This window comes from Harpia harpyja, chromosome 6 (genome assembly GCF_026419915.1).
Source record: "Harpia harpyja isolate bHarHar1 chromosome 6, bHarHar1 primary haplotype, whole genome shotgun sequence".
Classification (NCBI taxonomy): domain Eukaryota; kingdom Metazoa; phylum Chordata; class Aves; order Accipitriformes; family Accipitridae; genus Harpia; species Harpia harpyja.
In genome coordinates, this window is record NC_068945.1 from 9934797 (window position 1) to 9952825 (window position 18029).

Consider the following 18029-nt stretch of genomic DNA (forward strand, 5'->3'; position numbering starts at 1 on the left):
AGCATCTGTTCTACCCAAGGCTTCTTTTTGGCTTCATAAGCTTTCAGGCAGGTCTAATTCTTATCTCCGTCATATCATTAAGGCATCTGAGGCTTAGACAAATGAACTGATTTGCACTGGGTGCCCCAGTAGGCTCATGGCAGAGCCCAGAAGAGTCCTATTCCCCATATCCACTCTCATGCCTGAGCCTGTTCTCCATTCCCACCCCTCTGCAGGAGGAAAGACATTCATCAGTGCTTCCGAGACAGCTGCAATATTGGGAATAGTCTTTATTCATGGAATAGAGAACTGGCCTGATAATAGTGTATCTGCTGATAAATGCTGACATTATTTGGATTTAAGCATCCTCTGGAAAGATTCTGCTGCAGACTGAGGCATTGCGACTGTGAGGAATATTATTTAGGGTCATATGTCTTTCTTCTGCTACTGTCTACTGAACACTTCCTTTAAGAAGGGCTACAAAGGAGAGGAAAATGTAAATGATGTTACTGAAGCTTATGTATCCCCCTCTCAGATAAATGGCACTTGGCAATCAGAGTCTTTGTTACACTAACAGTCACTGGACATTTTAAACAGTGGTTGGGCTTAATTGGAATACATCATGCTTCAGTACCTGTGTAAACATTAGACCCTATCTGTCTATTGTATAAATTTCCACTTTGGGGGCACTAGGAAGGGTCTATTTTCACATTGTCTGCTGCTTCTTTACCTACTCCAGATTTTCCATAAAAGTGTATTTTGTACTTTGAGAGAATTTATTATTGTGACTTCCTCTGCCTCATTTGAATCAGGATTTAAATAATTTGATTTCCAATCTTTTCTTCCTATTTGTACTGCTGTTATATGCAAGCAGCTTTTGTAGGTCATGGGGCCTGTTATAGCTAGAAAAGAACATATTTTGAATGTGATACTCTCCAGTTTAGTAAATAGTGTTAATTTACTAGGATTACAGTTCTTGGATTGTCACTGTTTAGTGAATGCATCCAGGGAAAGGTGAGTATTTCAATAAACTGAGAAAGTAGCTCTTAACATATATGTTTTTAGTGTTACTTGCTGTGTCAGCTCCTTATTGTATATAATACAATTTATACAAAGTAATATATATTTTTAATACTTTTGCCTTGGGAATATTGACTAAAGACTTTCCTTTCACTTTGATTAGTAATAGGTATTCTCCAGGTTACAAGGCTTGTTATTCCATCTCTTCATGTTTTATTGAAGAACTAAGTGAAGTAAAGCTTCAAGTGTCTGTACCATGTCCAAATGTCATGGATGAATTTAATTAAAAATTGCAAGGATAAGTTTAATTTGACATTGATCCGATCAGTGCGAAACTAGGTACCATAGCAGAAAATGTATTGCAGGGATTAGCATGAGTATATGGATGTCACAAACAGATGTTCTTCTTTGCCCGGATCTGATGCTGTTATTACCTGATGAGGTGGGACCTTAGAAGAAATGTGAGGAACCAGGTTCCACTGCGTGTTGTTAGGAACTGGGCAAGTGGTCGGCTACCAGCAAAGGAGGCACAGGTCAGTTGTCACTATCATGTCCTTTCTGAGGGTGGCTTCTTTCGATAGCTCTAACTTCCTATTTGGTCTAGACTCTAAAGTTGGGTTTGTTCCCTTTTCTCTTAGGAAATATCTTTGAAGCTATCCACAAACTTTAAAATTCTTCTGTGCTTTCTCGGCCTCATTAAAGTGATTGGAGAAAGGAAAAAGAAAAGGTAGCAATTTAGTAATCCTGGAGGTGTATTGAGAGACTGTAGTCTGGACTGTAGTCATCCATCCTCTCTGCACTCCCTGGCAACATGCTATTGAATTAACACTCTGTATGTACCCAGTGCATATAACAAATAATGAGGTTTCATGCTGAATTCATAAACAATCACAGAGAAGCCTCCAGGTTGTTCCCAGTACCAATATACATTATGCAGGCTAATGTTCTGCAGAGTAATTGTATATCATAGACCTTCCCTGTAGACCATATTGCCTAGCTCTGCTCGGTTTTCTTTAAAAATACATACTATGGATTTATGTTCTTGTAGCACAACAGATACTCCTCCTTAGGCCCTGTAAATCCAGGAGCTGGAAATGAACACTGGTGTGAGACACACAACCTTCAACAATATTTTTCCTGTCCCCTTGGCTCTCCTCATCCCAGTGGCCAGATCTTAGGCTTTGTTTGGACATCTTTGCAGCGCCTTTCCCTGGGGACCCATGAGCCTGCCATAAGGGAGCACCTGGGTAACACAGAAGATCAAGAAGCTTGTGCGTCCTCTCAGAGCCCGGGCACAATCTTTGCAGCTGGTTCTGCGAAGAGAAGCTGGGCAAGAGCAGGGGATATGGTCTGTGACTTGCAAGCAAGTCCTGCTGTATTCTGAAGTTAAATGCAGTGGTCAATACACTTTGGTAATTACACTGACACATGGATGTGGGATGAAAGTGAGGTTTGAGGAAAGTAATGATACAAGTAGATTTGTACTATCTCACTAATCAGCTAGCCCAAATAAAGTACAGCTTTAAAAGTGCCTTTAACTTGTACAGGGACTAACACAATGACAAGCTCTTTTAGTTAAGAACAACCAGGAGAACTTGGTGAAAATATGATAAGCTGGATTGGGTTGGGTGGTTTGGTTTTTTTTCTTTTTCACTTTATTTTCAGTGATGATGATAGATTATCTAGTCAATATGATCACCTCTTTTGGAAGGCGTTTATAATGATCAGTGTCAATATATATGACGAAATAAAGCACTCTAAAATTTATTCATAGTCACTGAGACTATTTTTCACTTAGCATTAATGCACTGAGTGCAGAATACAGTCAGGTATGTTAGCCAAGAATAAGCTCAGGCCTCAGTGTAGAGCAAAGGATGTTTAATGTATCTTGACAGTCATTAAGTAGTTGGTAAAGGACTGGCAATGAATTCATTATTCTCCTTATGAATCAATTCCTATTTATAGCAAACTATCAAAAATTCCACATTATAATATGGAGATTGAGAGCTTACATAATGGTTCTTTCACCAGAGGCAGCCATGAAAGGACCGGTGAGACTAGAACAAATTACAGCTAATGATAGACTCTTTTTCAGAGAATTAAACACTTTAATTGGTCAATCAGGTTGGGCATTTGAGAAAGGAAGACTTGCAATTATGTGAAAGACTGCTTACTGTACTTTGGCAGATTTATGGGCTTCTGGCAATTTTTCATCGGGATTTAGATTTGTCATCATGTTCTAATGCTCATAGCTACACCTAGGCAAGAATAAGAGCTGCTTCTTGACCTCTTGGGTTTTGGGGTTCCTTTGGAGGAATGAAGTTATTAGATCAAGGTTTTGGTACTGTTACACTGTTGTCTTGGAGTGCAATTCATTCATGACATCTATGTAGCAGCTAAAGTGTCTTTTGAAGGCTTAAGTGAGATGTGATACTCAGACCTTTCTGCTTAAGGGTGAATTTCACCCTCTTTACATATACATGAGGCACTGACATCAGTTCTTTGTGAGTCAACCATGCTTGCTGTAGCATTGAAGTCAGGGACATCAGGGTAACAACACTCAGTAACATTGCTTGAAGACATAGGTTTTGTTCCATATACTTCTTTTTCAGGTGAAAGTAGGCTTGCATCTTGCATCTAACTCACAAGAGCTGCATCAGTGTACATTAACTACAGACTCAGGTACGTGCAACAAAATGCATGACGTGTTCCTGTGGAAAACCTTTCTTCACTCTACCACAGTCGTCCTCTAGTTAAACATCAAAATAACTCCCTATAATGTCTGCCTTGCATGTTTAGTTTGTTATTTGTTCAGAGAAGAGTTTGTCTCTTAATGTGTGTTTTACCAGCCTGCTCACTACACTGCCTGGATCCTGGTAGAAGCTTTGAGGTGCTAATGCCATGTTGCAACTGCTTTTAACAGTCTGTGTTACAGCATCTGTAACAAACCACCATTGTGCAGGTTTCTGGGTGTCCCACATGAATCAATGAGTTGGAGCAGCTGTTCTACATCAGAGAAAGCTCTACCTTCTCTCCTCTGGAGAGTCTCATATTAGAAGCGCGGTAGGATTTTCTTCAAAGTGAAACAAGACTCTATCTCACAGCAGAGAGCTGTTCTTGATGATTATGGGGAACATGATGTGCATTAGGTATGGCTAGTTACTGCTAGAAATGATTGCATTACGTTAGTGAAAGTTCATATTGCAGGCTTTGCGCTGTGCTTATTCAATGAGCTTAATAAATGAGCTTTTGAAGTGCTGGGGAGAGCTAGCCTTTCCCCACATGGGAAGGAAGAGCAAGAGCAGATCGCTTTGGGGATACCACAGAAGTCTCTGAGCTGAGTTAAGCAGTCTCTCATCCTGAGACGGGGTGACAGACCAGTCTGCAGTCTTGGATCAGGGAGCGTATGACTGTGTTGGGCCAAGCATGCGAAGGCTGCAGCAAGGTGATGCAATGAAAGATAAAATTTTACAGTTTGGATAGTTTAGATATCAGGAGACAAAGGGGAGCTAGATCTTATACCTGACAAGTCAGAGAGACTTGCCGTTGCAGGGCCACGTCTGAGGCGCTGTGAAAGCAACAGTTGATATCTTGGTAGCCTACCTTCACTTAGTTATCCTCTAGGATTGGCATATGGTCACATATTCTCACTTTCCCCAGGCAGATGAATCCTTCATCCACCACTCACCCTTTAGAAGATGAGACGGTTGCTGGTCCTGACAAAAAGCAGTTACCTGTGGCACGCGTCAGGAGGGGAAAAGCCATTAGCAGCAACAACAAAACCCCGGGGGAAATCATGTGCCAAACTAGGTTTGTTGTCTGCTGCCTTTACAGAGGAAAAGCCACTTTTCCTCAGGAAAATCACTTCTTTCCTCCCCCAAAGGAGAAGTCACTTCTCTTAGCTAAGCAGAGCAATGATGAGGGCAGGCCCTCCCTGACCCATACCAGGCCCGCAGCCCCACGAGGTGAGGGGGCACCCTGGGGTGCAGCGGGCTCGGCCAGGGCCTGTCTGCGGGGCAGGGGCAGGGGCAGGGGCAGGGGCAGGTCCTGGCCCCGGCCAGCGGGCACGGGGACAGGCAGGGGCCAGCCTGCGACATGGCTGCAGCCTGGCTCCAGTCAGGCCTGGGCAACAGCCCCAGGTAAACAGCAACTCTCAGGGAGCAGGAGGGGCTCTTTCTGTGGGGGCTAAATGGCGTCCCTACACCTGAGAAAAACCCCAGCCCATTACTAGATAAAGCTGGGTTTTGTGCATATGCAGAGGAGCGGTCAGCACTGGAGCTCTGGCGAGCGATGAAGAGGTGAAGTGCCTGTCAGTGCCCTCGGCGCAGGAGGAGGGAAACCTGCAGAGGCCAACGGCCCGAAGAGAACCCTCCGTGCCACTGGGTCTTGCCAGGAAAGAGCTTAAGCAGTGAAATATGCACATTGTGACGCCTCGAAGAAGGTGAGAAACAAAGCTGGGTTTTCAGAAAAAGGCACACAGGTTTCTCAGGTCTGGGGTGTTTACAGAAAGCTGCTAGTGGGCAAGGCGCCGTCAAGTGTGGGATGTTCAGCCTCCTCTCCCCTGTGCTCGGCACACTGGCTAGCTAAAGAGCCCCTTTTCTGCCCTTGTCCCAGACCCTGCGTTGGCCACGCTGCCATCACATCCGCTGCCCTTAAAAACCAGCTGGCTGGCTGGCTGCCAACAGAGCAACTGGAGCAACTGGAGCCTGGGCCTAATGCACTTCTCACTGACTGTATAGGCTCAATCTTACTTGCATGGCTATGCAAACAGCACCTATGCCAGTGTGAGGGCGTTTGGCCTTTAAAGAGACATCCTCCTGTTTGGCTGCTCAGGTGGCAGTGAATTCTGCTGCCTGGGGGATGAGAGGCATGGTCTGGGAGAGGGGCCAACAAAGCCACCATGGGGTACGGAGACAGGGGAGGATGCAAAGAGAAGTCTCTGAAAGCCGGGTTTGCTTTTCCTTCTCACCCTGGGAGCATGAGAGGGTGGCTGCTCCTCCTGAAGAAGGAATCCCCCTCCTCTGACTCTTCCCAGGCAGCAGTTACAGCTGCTCTGTACACATGGAGCCCTCTTTGTGGGCAGCAGCAGGCAGCAGCCTGGCGTTGCAAGCAGTGGGCAGCAGGACTATGCCATTGCCCCCAGCAGTCTGCTGCCTCATGTAAATGTCTGCTTTGCTTGGGCCTTTAACTCAAGTCGGCAGCCCCTTTGGGAGCTCAGGTTTGCTTAGGTATAAAAGAGTTTGTTGAAATTCACTGCAGCTTATTCACTGAATGTATTACAAATATTATTAAATTAAATGTAAATGCTTTTGAAATGCAAATACCGTCCAGGGTTTTTCTCTCTTTTGCTTTGCTTAGGCTAACAGGATAGGGAAGCTGACTCATAGTAGGGTTCTCAGGAATCTCCAAGCTTTCAGTGTTCTGGTATTTGCTACCCATAACTACACTTCTCATATTCAGATGACAAATTGGCCCCGCACCAGGGGAGCCCATGTTTATTCAAAATATCCCAGCCTTGCTTATGATTGTGACAAATCCATACTCAAGGCTTGCTGCCAGCTTGAAAGTCTGGATCCTCATCAGCAAACTTTGATGAGAATCAATTCAATATAACTTGCTATATTAGCAGATGAAGTGGGAATGAGCTCCAGGGAGATGAAAAGCCAGCAGAGCTTCTGTTAACAGTTAGACAAAACAGCTGCCTTCATGTGTGCATTTGCATGAGCAATAGCTTTTTGACGCACTGGGTCTTCCCCTTCTGTCCTTCCTCTATAGAGACACATACGTGACCTAGCAACTCTGACCTTTTGGCTTTTCCTATTAGGAAGACATATTACTACTGTACCTTAGGGTGTGTTTGAGAAGTCCTTATTTTTCCCTGTAGAACATGAGTACCTCTGTGGGTTTAAAAACTATTATTTGTTGAACTGTTCTATGTCTTCAGAAAGTACAGGCACACCCACAGAATCATGCTGGTCTCAGCTTCATACTGTGTTAGAAAATGAAGAGGTGTCCAGGTCAATTGTTTTCAGAGGTCCCACGTGTTTTGAACTTGTTCTCCTCGCTGTACTTGTCTCTTCTCATCCCTTTTTGCTGTTTGTTCATGGTTCTTCCTGCCCAGCTGGGAGCAGTTCCCCACAGATGTCCTGTGCCATGCAATGGCCCTGGTAGAGAAAATGTTTATTGTCTTCTTCTTCCCCACTGTGGCAAGCAGGAAGTTTGGCAGATGATGTTTCCTGTCAGGAAGTCAACGCAGGGCATAGGAATCTCTGCTATCTCAAAAAATTCACCAAGCAATGCAATTTAACATGAAACTACTTTGGTGTGAGCAACTACAATTGTTATTCATAGCTTAGTCTCACATTTGCATTGTTATCTAGGAATGAAATTGTCACATCTCCGTCCCATGTAAGATTTGTGATTGCCTTGCGAGCTGGAAAGTCAATTTAAATTGAAGGCCCTAGTTAATAATGTACAAGATAATCAGTTTCACATGGCTGTTCTCAAAGGTACTAAGGAAAGTATCAAAGAAATACAAATACCATGTGACATGATTAGCATCATACAGAAGCATTTAGGATCAACACAGTGTCTTTGGTATCTACCTGGTAATTATTACTATGTTTCCCTGGTTTAATTACATTTATACCTGTAAGATTACAAGATAATTATGCTTGAATGTATTACAGGAAACTAGAAATTGCATGGTTTGTTAACAACAGACAAGCAGAGTATAATTGGCAGACACGACACGGTTATTTGTGCAACATCTGAACACGTGTATTATTACTTCAAAGATCCAAGATTGTTGTATGAGAGGGAAGCATGAAGCCTAGCCAGTTTAGCACCTGGCGACAGGAAAGCAAAACACCAAGGAAAACACTGCATTGTAAAGCAACCTGGCAGTTCTCCAGGGCTAGAAGCAAAATCTTAAAAATTAGGTTTTAGCAATGTAGGAATTTACTACACCCTATTTCCCCTTCTATTTGTGACTTTCTGTCTTTTCTGTGCTTGAATGCCAAGAAGCGTTTTTACCTATTGCATACATTGTAGGACCAGCTTAACTAAAAAGTATCTTCTGTGATTGTATCAGATTGGACTTTAATGACTGTAGCAGTTTCCATGTTAAACGGAGGGAGGTAGAGCTAGTCACCTTGGTTTTTTGTTTGAGTTTGGGGAAGACAATGCATTCTGATGGATAGGGCCTAGGGCAGAAAGTGAGAGGACTTGCATATTATTCTTTGCCCTGCTCCTAGAGGTATTGCCCTTTGACTCCTGGAGACAGATGCCATCTCTTTACTGAGACCCTGCCTGGCACATTGTCTCTCCAAACTCAGTTAAGCCTTCTAGGCACTGGTAAAACCTGTAAAGGTTAATAACAACACAGTGGAAACAGTCCCCAGTCAGTGATGGGTATGGTATTCTCAATTAATTGGCAGTAGCAGTGAACTGCATCCTTCAGGGCCACATCCTTCAGGCATCGATCAGGCAGGTTTTGTTCTGGAGTCAAGGGGCGTTTAGTCTGAGTGACACATGGAGAATTCAGCTTAGCTCCTGTTGAGTCAACAGCACTGGTGTGGTACAAAATGTCACTCATCCGAGACTCTGGCCATCACCTGAGCTGGGGCAACAGCAGTCTTGGCTTGGAGTTGCCTTGTAGCTATTTTGCATTTCTGGGTAAATATAAAATTCTATCAGCTTGGCTTTTTGTTCCTTGCATACTTCTTAAAAAAAAAAAAAAGAAAAGAGCAAAACCTCATGAAGCTCATAAGCCTTCTCCTTGCCAACAAGACATCAAGAGTTGCCTCCAGGTATCACTGTTTGCTGAATGTCCTGGGACTTTGAGAACATTGAACAGGGTGTTGAAGCATCCAGTGTCAGCATAACCCCAGGCATTTCTACACATCCCCAACTCTCCATAGACATCAGATGTGAATATACCCTGGTGTTTGTGTATAATAACAGCAATTTGACTGTGTGATGGCACTGCAGCAGGTATAAATAATTATTTTCGCAATGGCAATATTTCATTTCATCTAGAAACCTTGAAAGAATGTAAAATATATTTAAGCTTTGTGAAAAGCCAACTAGTAGATAAGCAATGTTACTCCTACCAAGAGACAGTAAGAGTGAGGTACCAGGAAAATGAAGAATTTAGTTTGGTATGAATACAGTGTTATGAATAACAGAACTCAAGAATTCTGAATTCTTTGCTGTAACCTCTTGAGATGACCGGCCCTTCTGCTAAGTATTCTGCCTCTGTATTACCAGTGAAAAACCTACTACACAACTGTGTAACATCTTGGTCATACAATAAACAAACAACAGCATGAAAACTCCTTGACCAAGAAAAGGGCAAAGTAGTGAGCTGAACAGCATCTGGGAGCAGCCCAAGGGGCCTGTTCTATGCAGTGAGGGCAAGCAGAAAGCCAAGGGTGACCCCAGAACCACATGCTCCCCATGCCACAGGGCACAGACCCACTGGATCTGAGCTTTGTGAGCAGAGCAGGGGCAATGATAGCAACAGGTCCTGTCCACAGTCCAGTGAACCCCAAGCAAGGTCACAAGTCTGAGGCCAACCCAAACAGCAATTCAAGAACAAGGCTAGAAAGAAGTTCTCCTACAACATAACTCAGTGGAAGAAAAATTATGATTATGTATTACAAAGCAGAAGTTTTTTTCCAAATGTGTTTGAGGAAACCAGATGCATTCTGAGAAAAATGTTTCCTTATTTGAAAACACTTTTTCCCCTTCAGAAAAAGAAGCATAATAGGGATTTAAGCAAGCCCTGCTTAGTGAACTTTATTTGCCTCTATAGTGCCTTCAGCATCTGAATCATTCCTTTGGTTAGATATTCTATATAGCAGTGGGCTATGTTACTTGACACAGTTGTCTTTTTGCAGCGTGTATTCAACCATGCCAGTGAAATTGGGAAAGATCTTGGGCCAGGTTCTGTGATCCTCAGGCTAATGTTTTACATAGCTTTTTTTTTTTTTTAAAGTTTCCACTCATTAAAATTAAAAATAAACAAGCAGCAGTTTTTAATCTTCTTCAGTGACTGTGTGACTTGTTTACACTCTGTCCCTCTACTACTCCCAGAAAGAAGAGCTTGAGTCTGGTAAGGGAGGACTCTTTAAGTTCTTGCTGAATCAGGGTTCAGTGTAATTACATTTCTTATCTACACGAAGTTTACACTGGTATCTACCTGAGGCTACCACCCTGCAGCAAGGAGTTTGCTTGCCAGAAGTTGAGCCAGTAAGTCAAAAGCCTCCTCAGCAATCAGTGACTTTAGCAAAATTGGCCCCCAGCACTAGTTTAAAAGAGAGGAGGAAAACAATGGCTCATGATCTATTCAGAGTGACGAAGTGGTGACTGAGGGTCCTAATGCAAATAATTATTTTCCTCTCAGCCAAGTGAGCGCTTCCAACAGACTTGTTAAGAAACAAAGAAGGGAGGATCTAAGTCTGTTTGCACCCACTTGGTTTCTCTTTGTCTCTTTGCGTGGTCAAATTGGTGCATTTTAAAAGAACAAAACCTGCTGCTTCTCTACCACATATATTCTACAAATCATCAAAACTAACCTACAGGCTAACAGACTTACACTGGCTATCTTGACTCCCTAAAGGTTCACAGAAATCTGTTCTGGAAAGCCCTGTTGAGTGAAATCCTGCTTTCACCAAGATAAGTGGCACATGCTGCAAAACGCACTAGGCGAAGCAGGGATGCAGGAAGGTGACCAGAGAACGTGTTTGTCCTGATGAGTCTGCCCCCTTGCCACCGTGGCTGCTACTCAACAGACCCAACTTAGGGTCTCTTAGAGACAAAGCAATAATGGCCACACTAAATTTCAATGCCTTCTCCACCCCTGCCTCCTAATGCTAGTGATTTGTGCTTTTACAACAGTACTCACTAGAACCGATTCACTGAAAAAAAAACCAAACCCAAAACCAAGACACCCCACCCCACCCCACAAACCCAAACAAAACCAACATCAGTTTATTTCTCCTTATCCCCCCCCAAACATTAGGCACAAGAAAGAGTTTTTCTAGCAACTGAAATTATAGGACCAGGTACTGCAACTCCAACACCAGCTGGAAGTTCAAAGACAAAATTGTTTACAGGTGAGAGAAATAACCTTGCCCTTAAAACATGCCTCTTCAGTACCTCTTAATTATGCTGTTATTCCCACGGAGCTGACTTTCCTTCAAAAGCAGATCAGAACAGATGAATGCAACTGAACTGCAGCAGTGGTGCAAGAGAGCATTCAAATGGCCACACTCTTAAATGCTAAGATACAAGAAGCTCCCCAAAGTGTGCAATTTTGCACTAGCTCTAGGCCTTCAGCTGGACCTCTGCATTACTGGGACTCAATAAGCTATCTTTGGTGCTGACTGGTCCAAATTAAGCCCTTGTGCCTCATTGTTGTATCAATCGCAGCTGTTGATGCTTCCTGGTAGGATTTTTTTTTCCTCCCTTGTATTTGGCCAGATAGTGTTGTTTTTTAGGTAGGATGAGAAAGCTGAGATCCTGGGTCTTGTTTTGTAGTCTGTTTGTGATGTGAAGCTGGTGTCTTTTGAGGTTTTCTCTGTATGTTAGGCATTAGGTAGCACTTATGATATAAGATACTGAATGATTTTGGCTGAATATGAAGTTGCTCTTACTTTGTACTTTATGCAGTTACCTGCAGAGGTGTATTTGTCCAGTGAATAGATGCTAGCCATTGCCTAGTGTCAGATTGCATGTGCCAACTCTACTCCATTTCATTTCTTAGTTTTGTTCATGGGTGACTTGTCACAGGTCCTCTGCAAGAGGAATAAATGTCCTTTGAGTAGACATGGCTCAAGACTTTTTAGTATTAAATGTAAAATTCAACTTTGCTTGGGGTGCAGGTGCTCTTACTGCAGGAAGGAGGGAAAATTGTCAGGGCTGGGGGAGGTGTTACTCTACAGATCTAGGCCCTTTTCTCCAAGGGCATTTCTCTAGCTGGTGTTCTGGAGTTCTCAAAATGCTAAGAAAGCTGCCCTAGACAACCAGCTCTGCCTCTGTGTGAATTTAAGCAAGCTTTTTTACTCTGCAAATTGCTGCATGAAAGGAAGAAACTGAAACTTCCATTCTGATGCTTTGACTTTCCTTCCCCGCTAAGATGCAGATTTAAAGAGCCTCAGTACTTCTCCTCAGGAGCAGGTCGTTTGTGGCTATATCTCTATCAATAAATCGAGCGGCCCAATAGGAACTGACTTGTAGCACAAAATAACTGTTGCTTAGGTCCTGGTATCTACAGTATATGTATTTTGGGCTACTCTTAGCTTCATCCAGCAGAGTATGTCCATTAGCAAATGGAGCTGATCATTCTGTTTAGTTTCACTTGAAAGAAGTCTTCTCTGTGGGCTCTTAGCCTCTCTGTCTTATCAACCAAAGCACAGTGAGTGGGAGCGATGGGAAGCCTGCTTTTTCAGAGTGTATCTTCTGCTTTAACAACATCTAATATAGATTGACCTTTATGGCCACCATGCAGTATTACTTCCCTGGAGCCCACCTGCTGATGGTGGGGAAAATAATGCTGGACTTTGCAACGACTGAGCTTGTAAAAGGTGAAAATCCCCTTTTAACTCATTGATTCAAAATGTCTGCATGCCTCTGCATCTATAGTGGGTTCAACTGCATTGGTTGCTAAGAGAAGAGTAGGTGCTGTATCTGAGGAGAATGATGAGAAAGTAAATTGTTTGAATAACCTGAAGTGCAGGCCAGAAAACCAATATGTTATCATGGCGATTTCAGTCATTTAGTTTGGAAGGTGATGTGATGCTTAATTCATTAATGTTTGCTAAGTGTTTTAAAATTCTGTGAAGAAGTTACTTGAGAGTTGTAGAGATTACTAATGGTCTTATTCTGTAAGCTTTCAGGGCTAGATTATTATTTAATTTGCTATAAACTGAGTGCTAGAGCTGTTTCATTAAAGGGTCTGTCAGCACTTAGATTATTAAAATGTGTTTTAACATGAAATCTTGTTTCTGGTGAGCACCATGGGAACAATTCCACCTGGACTGATGGCGTCCCACACCACGAGGACTGAGGGGTGTTTAAACTCTTCTTAGTTCTGGAACTGCCTCTATCAGTCTTGTAAATGAGCAGAACTTCTTCCCTGCTGAGATGATGATTTTTGGTTATGGTCAGTTAACTCACTACAGCTGAGGCATAGGAGCTGGTGGGGAAGGGACAATGGAAGGGGATGGAGATGAGAGTTGAGTTCACTTGGGATCGTTTTTGTTTCCTTTTTGAAAGAAAAATATATCTAAGAATGAAAACGTGAGGTCAAAGGGTAGTGAAAGAGAAGTCCTTGAAATGTCAGTAAATCAAGCTGCAGATACTATGCCAAAAATAGTGTTCTTGAAGCTATGTTACTTGTGATCAGTATTGCCAGGTTCAGGTTTTCCAGGTTTCCTCCTGAAACCTCAGGGTTAATTTTTTCTGTTTAATCTGCTTTTGTTTTCTGATGAAACCACTAAAATAACAATTTGATAACAGAAGTCTTTCCTGTGTGTGAATTTAAAAAGAACAAGCAAAGCATAAATTAGCATTTGTATTAGAGAGACATTTGAGACAATGGTGTCAAAGCCACAAGACAAAAAGCCCTTTGTGTGTTTTGGTAGTCACCTTGCTGATCTGTAGTGACACTCTTGACGCTAACGATGAAAGCCCAACAAAAGGAAAAGGAGTGGTTCTATGTTTAGGTTTCTGGCTTTGTACTCTAGAGACCTGAGTGAGTATTTCTCTCCATCTCTTCACCCTTATGCAAGCAAGAACAGCTTTAGAGCACAGCTGGGTGGGGAAAAGCCAATTGTGAGGCCATGAGGTCTCATTAGTAGGTGAACATTGGTGGCTTCTGCAAGAAATGAAGCTCATGGAAAACCACGTAGGCCTGAATCCTCACACAAGGCTTTCGTAAGCTGTTTTTAAACACCATTGACATCTCCAGAACAGTTATTAAACTATGGCTCTGATCTCTCCTTGTGCCTAGATGTTTAGCACAAGACTGACTTAGGCTGTGAACAGGTAGGTTGTGAATGGATGTGTCCTGTATTTAGTATATCTCTGTGTTTTCTGTCTAAAATTGAGATACTCCCTGTCTTAGATGGTTGCTGGCTAAAATGATAAGGTGCTTGAATGCTCTGATAATGGTTGTCACAGGTTCCTTGTGTAGATGGAGAAGAGGCTGGTGGAGTTGTGCAGCCTTTTGGAAAGTGGGAAGAAAATGTGGGAGTATTTCTTAGGATCATCTTGCCGGGGGGGGGGCTTTTAATTTTTAAAATAATTTCACTTGCCTTTTAAGCTTACTTTGGCACAGTCTACACACTATTTCCTTTTATTTATTTTCATTTTTACAGCCATTCACTTTGAGAAGAGATTCTCCATGGGAACAGTGTAAGAGTCATGCTAGTAACTGCTTAGGATTTTTTGGAGTTTTTTGTGTGTGGTTTGTTTTGTGTGGGATCACTCTATGCACTAGAACACTTAAAACTGCACAAGGTGAGCTGAGAGCTAAACTTGTTGATTAGGGAACCTGTTGCTTTCTAGCATTGGCCAGAAAGGCATTCTTGTTCTGTATGCACGTTGCAAAGGAGCTAATGCACATTAAGAAGTCTTCAACTGTCCCTCAGAGGCATAGGGTATGTGCTAGTGTCAAAAGCAGGACCATTGACTTTAAGTTAATGATCTGAATGGGAACAGCAAAGGCAATGATTAGCATTTGCTGGTTTTAATACCTTGTACAAACACCAGTGATATTAAAGGTACATAAAATGAAGAAACCAACAGAAGACTGCTGGAGTTGTCCTTCAGACAGAGGAAACAAGATGAGTCTCTTGTATTCTTCAATCTCTTCTTATATGTAACTTTGAATAGACCTGCATACCTTCTGGGAAATCACTGTTAGTCTGAATGCAATATGCCTTCAATTTTCTCTTTCATATCTTCTATGGTAAAACTCAGTGCTCTTCAGTAACTGATTTGATTGCGGGTACATTCAGGAGCAGAAACAGCAACAAGAACATGACTTCAGCCTATGTGCAGAGTGAGAAAGAAACACAGGTCTGAAAGAAAGAGCTGATTCTTAACATGCTAGTGTTGCAAGCAGGTAGATAAAATGTGACTAGTCTTGCAATGCACTGTGTATGGCTGTCTGCTTCCAGAGGAAAGTGGAACACAGAAAAGTGTGGGGCTTTTTGGGTGTAATGTGTTTTGTTTGTGCGCGTGTTCCCCTGCCCCCCCCCCCCCCGCCACCTTCTCGTGTGGACCTGGGTAAGAGCTGGCTATGGCACAGGTAGAAGGTTTCCTGCATCAGTAGTATAGGCCTGTTCCCATAAGGTGTCCACCTCTCTGTGTCCCTTTCTTCTCCTTCTCCACCCCTGTCGGCATTTCTATAATACAACACAAAAGCAGAAGCAAAGCTTTCATCCCTGGATTCTCTGCATTGCTGTGTGTGGAGGCAGGGGTTTAGTTATGAGCGGACAAAGTCTGCTGCTTATGACCTGTTCAGGTGTTTTAGCCTTTCCCAGTGGAAGTATTCAGGGTAGCGAGGCTGGGGACTGCCTGCAGGAGATCTTAAAGCCTGGATAGATATAAGGTAGTTTTGGTAGTGGGGGTCAGCCCAAGTGAGTTGATGGCAGTTGGGGATTTGCTTTAGCTCAGCCATAATCAGTTCCTGCGACTATTTGTAAAGCTGACACCAGCTATGGACTACTTGCTATTAGAAGGCTGTTGTGGAAAGTTGTTGCCACCACCCTTGAATGGCTGTCAACAGGGAGACTCTATGCAGTTGCCTTGTGAGAGTATCACCTAGTGCGGGGCACTCCAAATCCAAGATGCTTACTCTGCGTAGAGTATGATAAAGCCCTTGGAGTAGAAAGGAGCAAGGAGAAATGGAAGGTTCTCAGTGACAGAAGCTAAATCACTTTAGAGGAACATCTCTAGGGACAGGCTGTGAGTCGGCTGCCCCTTCCAGGAGGCTTAGGGCAGCACTTAGATGGCAGGTGTGCTTGCAGGCATGAGGGAGGTAGGAGCTTGCTGTCACCTCCTCCTGCGGCTGGAGCGGAAGGACAGCCTGCTGGCTGGCTATTACAGCCCTTGCTTTTCCACTGCCCACCCTGCCTCCTGCTCACCCCCGTCACAGGTAGAGCAGCCTCGTGCACTGGGACTGTTTCCTCTGTGGCAGTTGTTAGCAGCAAGCAAAGCAAATAGCAGGGCATGGCTATTTTAACCATCCATGCTATTCTGCTGCCCAAGGCAACTGCCTGCTTTCCCTCTGCGTGGGGGGAGCAAAAGTCCCTGGATGGCTGCCAGCAGGAAGTTTGGCACCTGCACCAGGTTGACACAAAGTCCTGGCTGGTTTGCAGCTGGAGGTGGGGGGTGAGTAGGGCAGGGTGGGATTTGCTTATTTTCTGTCTTTTCATTAGTTGGCTTTCTTGGCTGTTCCTATGCATATGTAAACATTTCCTCCCTGTGTTTCCCCGCCTTTGTTGTTTCCCCTGGTGAATTGATGGTGCTGTTATTGAATGATTATGGGGTTTTTTCCTCTTCTTTTTATTTTCAAGCATGAAGTGAGGTGAATTAATGTGTGTGGGGAAAATGCCAAAGGCAAGAAGTGTTTCCTCTGGCATGAAGGGGATCTTCCTGAAGTTCTGCTGATCTTCCTGAAGGCCTCTGCTGCTGGCTGGACTGTTCTTGTACCAAGGAGAGATGGACACAGATCAAAGCACGTTAGGTTTTGTGCATGAGGGGGATGGTCAGAGCTGAAGCTCGATTTTTGTGTATTTATTGCCCATGTTGGCCCCTCATTCTGTAATGGCAGTAACTGAGGCTCTAGATCTGGATGTTGGGAGGAGGTGTTCTGGATCCAAACCTCAGAGGTTTGGCTGCAGCATTAACTGAGGTCACTCTGATGAGAATTTTGCTCGCTTTTCTGCCTCCTTTCCCCCACAGCAGCTCTTGATGCATTAAGCAGACTGCTGGAATCAGAACGATGTGTATGATGTAACTGCCCAACACGTGTTAAAGAGCTCTGTGAATCTCATCAGCCAGGGAGTTTGAGCATGCCCTCTCTCTAGTGCTGACTGCTATTTCTCCCTTGCCCCTTCCTCACAGAGATGGGATTAGCTTCTGACACCGTATACAGAGCACTTAGGCTGTCTGTCTGAATCTCTGCTAGTGCTTACTATCACTCCAGAAGAGTGATTCCATCTGAAGCATGAACTATTACCTGCAGCTTAGCCCCAACTAAAGCTTCGGGGCAGCTAAAAAGAGCAATGATTCACTTGACCCGGCTACTCAATATAATTCATATCATATGTATCTGTGTGTAATAATAATGAATAAAATTGCTTTTCAGTGGAGTAGAATTTCAGCTCTTCAGCAACAATAAGTATCGCATAGTGTTTTTCAATGTAAAACAAATAGCTGGAGCTTGTTATTAAAAGATAATTCTTGGAGTATTAATATCTGGTATTGTTGCATAAAAAAAGATGCTTTTACATGAATGAAAGGTTATCTAAGAACTCCCAATTTTTTTCCCCTACTTGTTTTTTGAATTCAATCCCAAATCTCCTTTTTTTTTTTTTTTTTGGTGGTCTCTTTTTCCCTTGTGTGTTATCACAATGTATTGTGGAAAAAAGACCATGGGCTTGTCCTGTAATTTGCAGCTCTGCACCAAGATGATGATGTGATATGTGAGATCATCTTCCATTATTTTTAAAAGCACCAAGTTATTAAGGCTAATGTGGCCTGGTGTGTGTGGTGACAAGCCATCCCTTACTCTGAAAAGCAAGAGATGCTGCACAGGACAGGGCTATGGGGAAGCTGACCATGATGATAAAAGCATTTTTAAGGCATGTTTTCACCACTTGGGGTTAAAGCCTACTGCTGACTTTTATAGATGACTAGCTGAAAGGCATGCTCTGAACAGTTTTACGTTGCATTTAATGTATCTATTTAGTCCTTGGGAAGCAGTAGGTTGCAACTGAAACATTTTTCTTCTG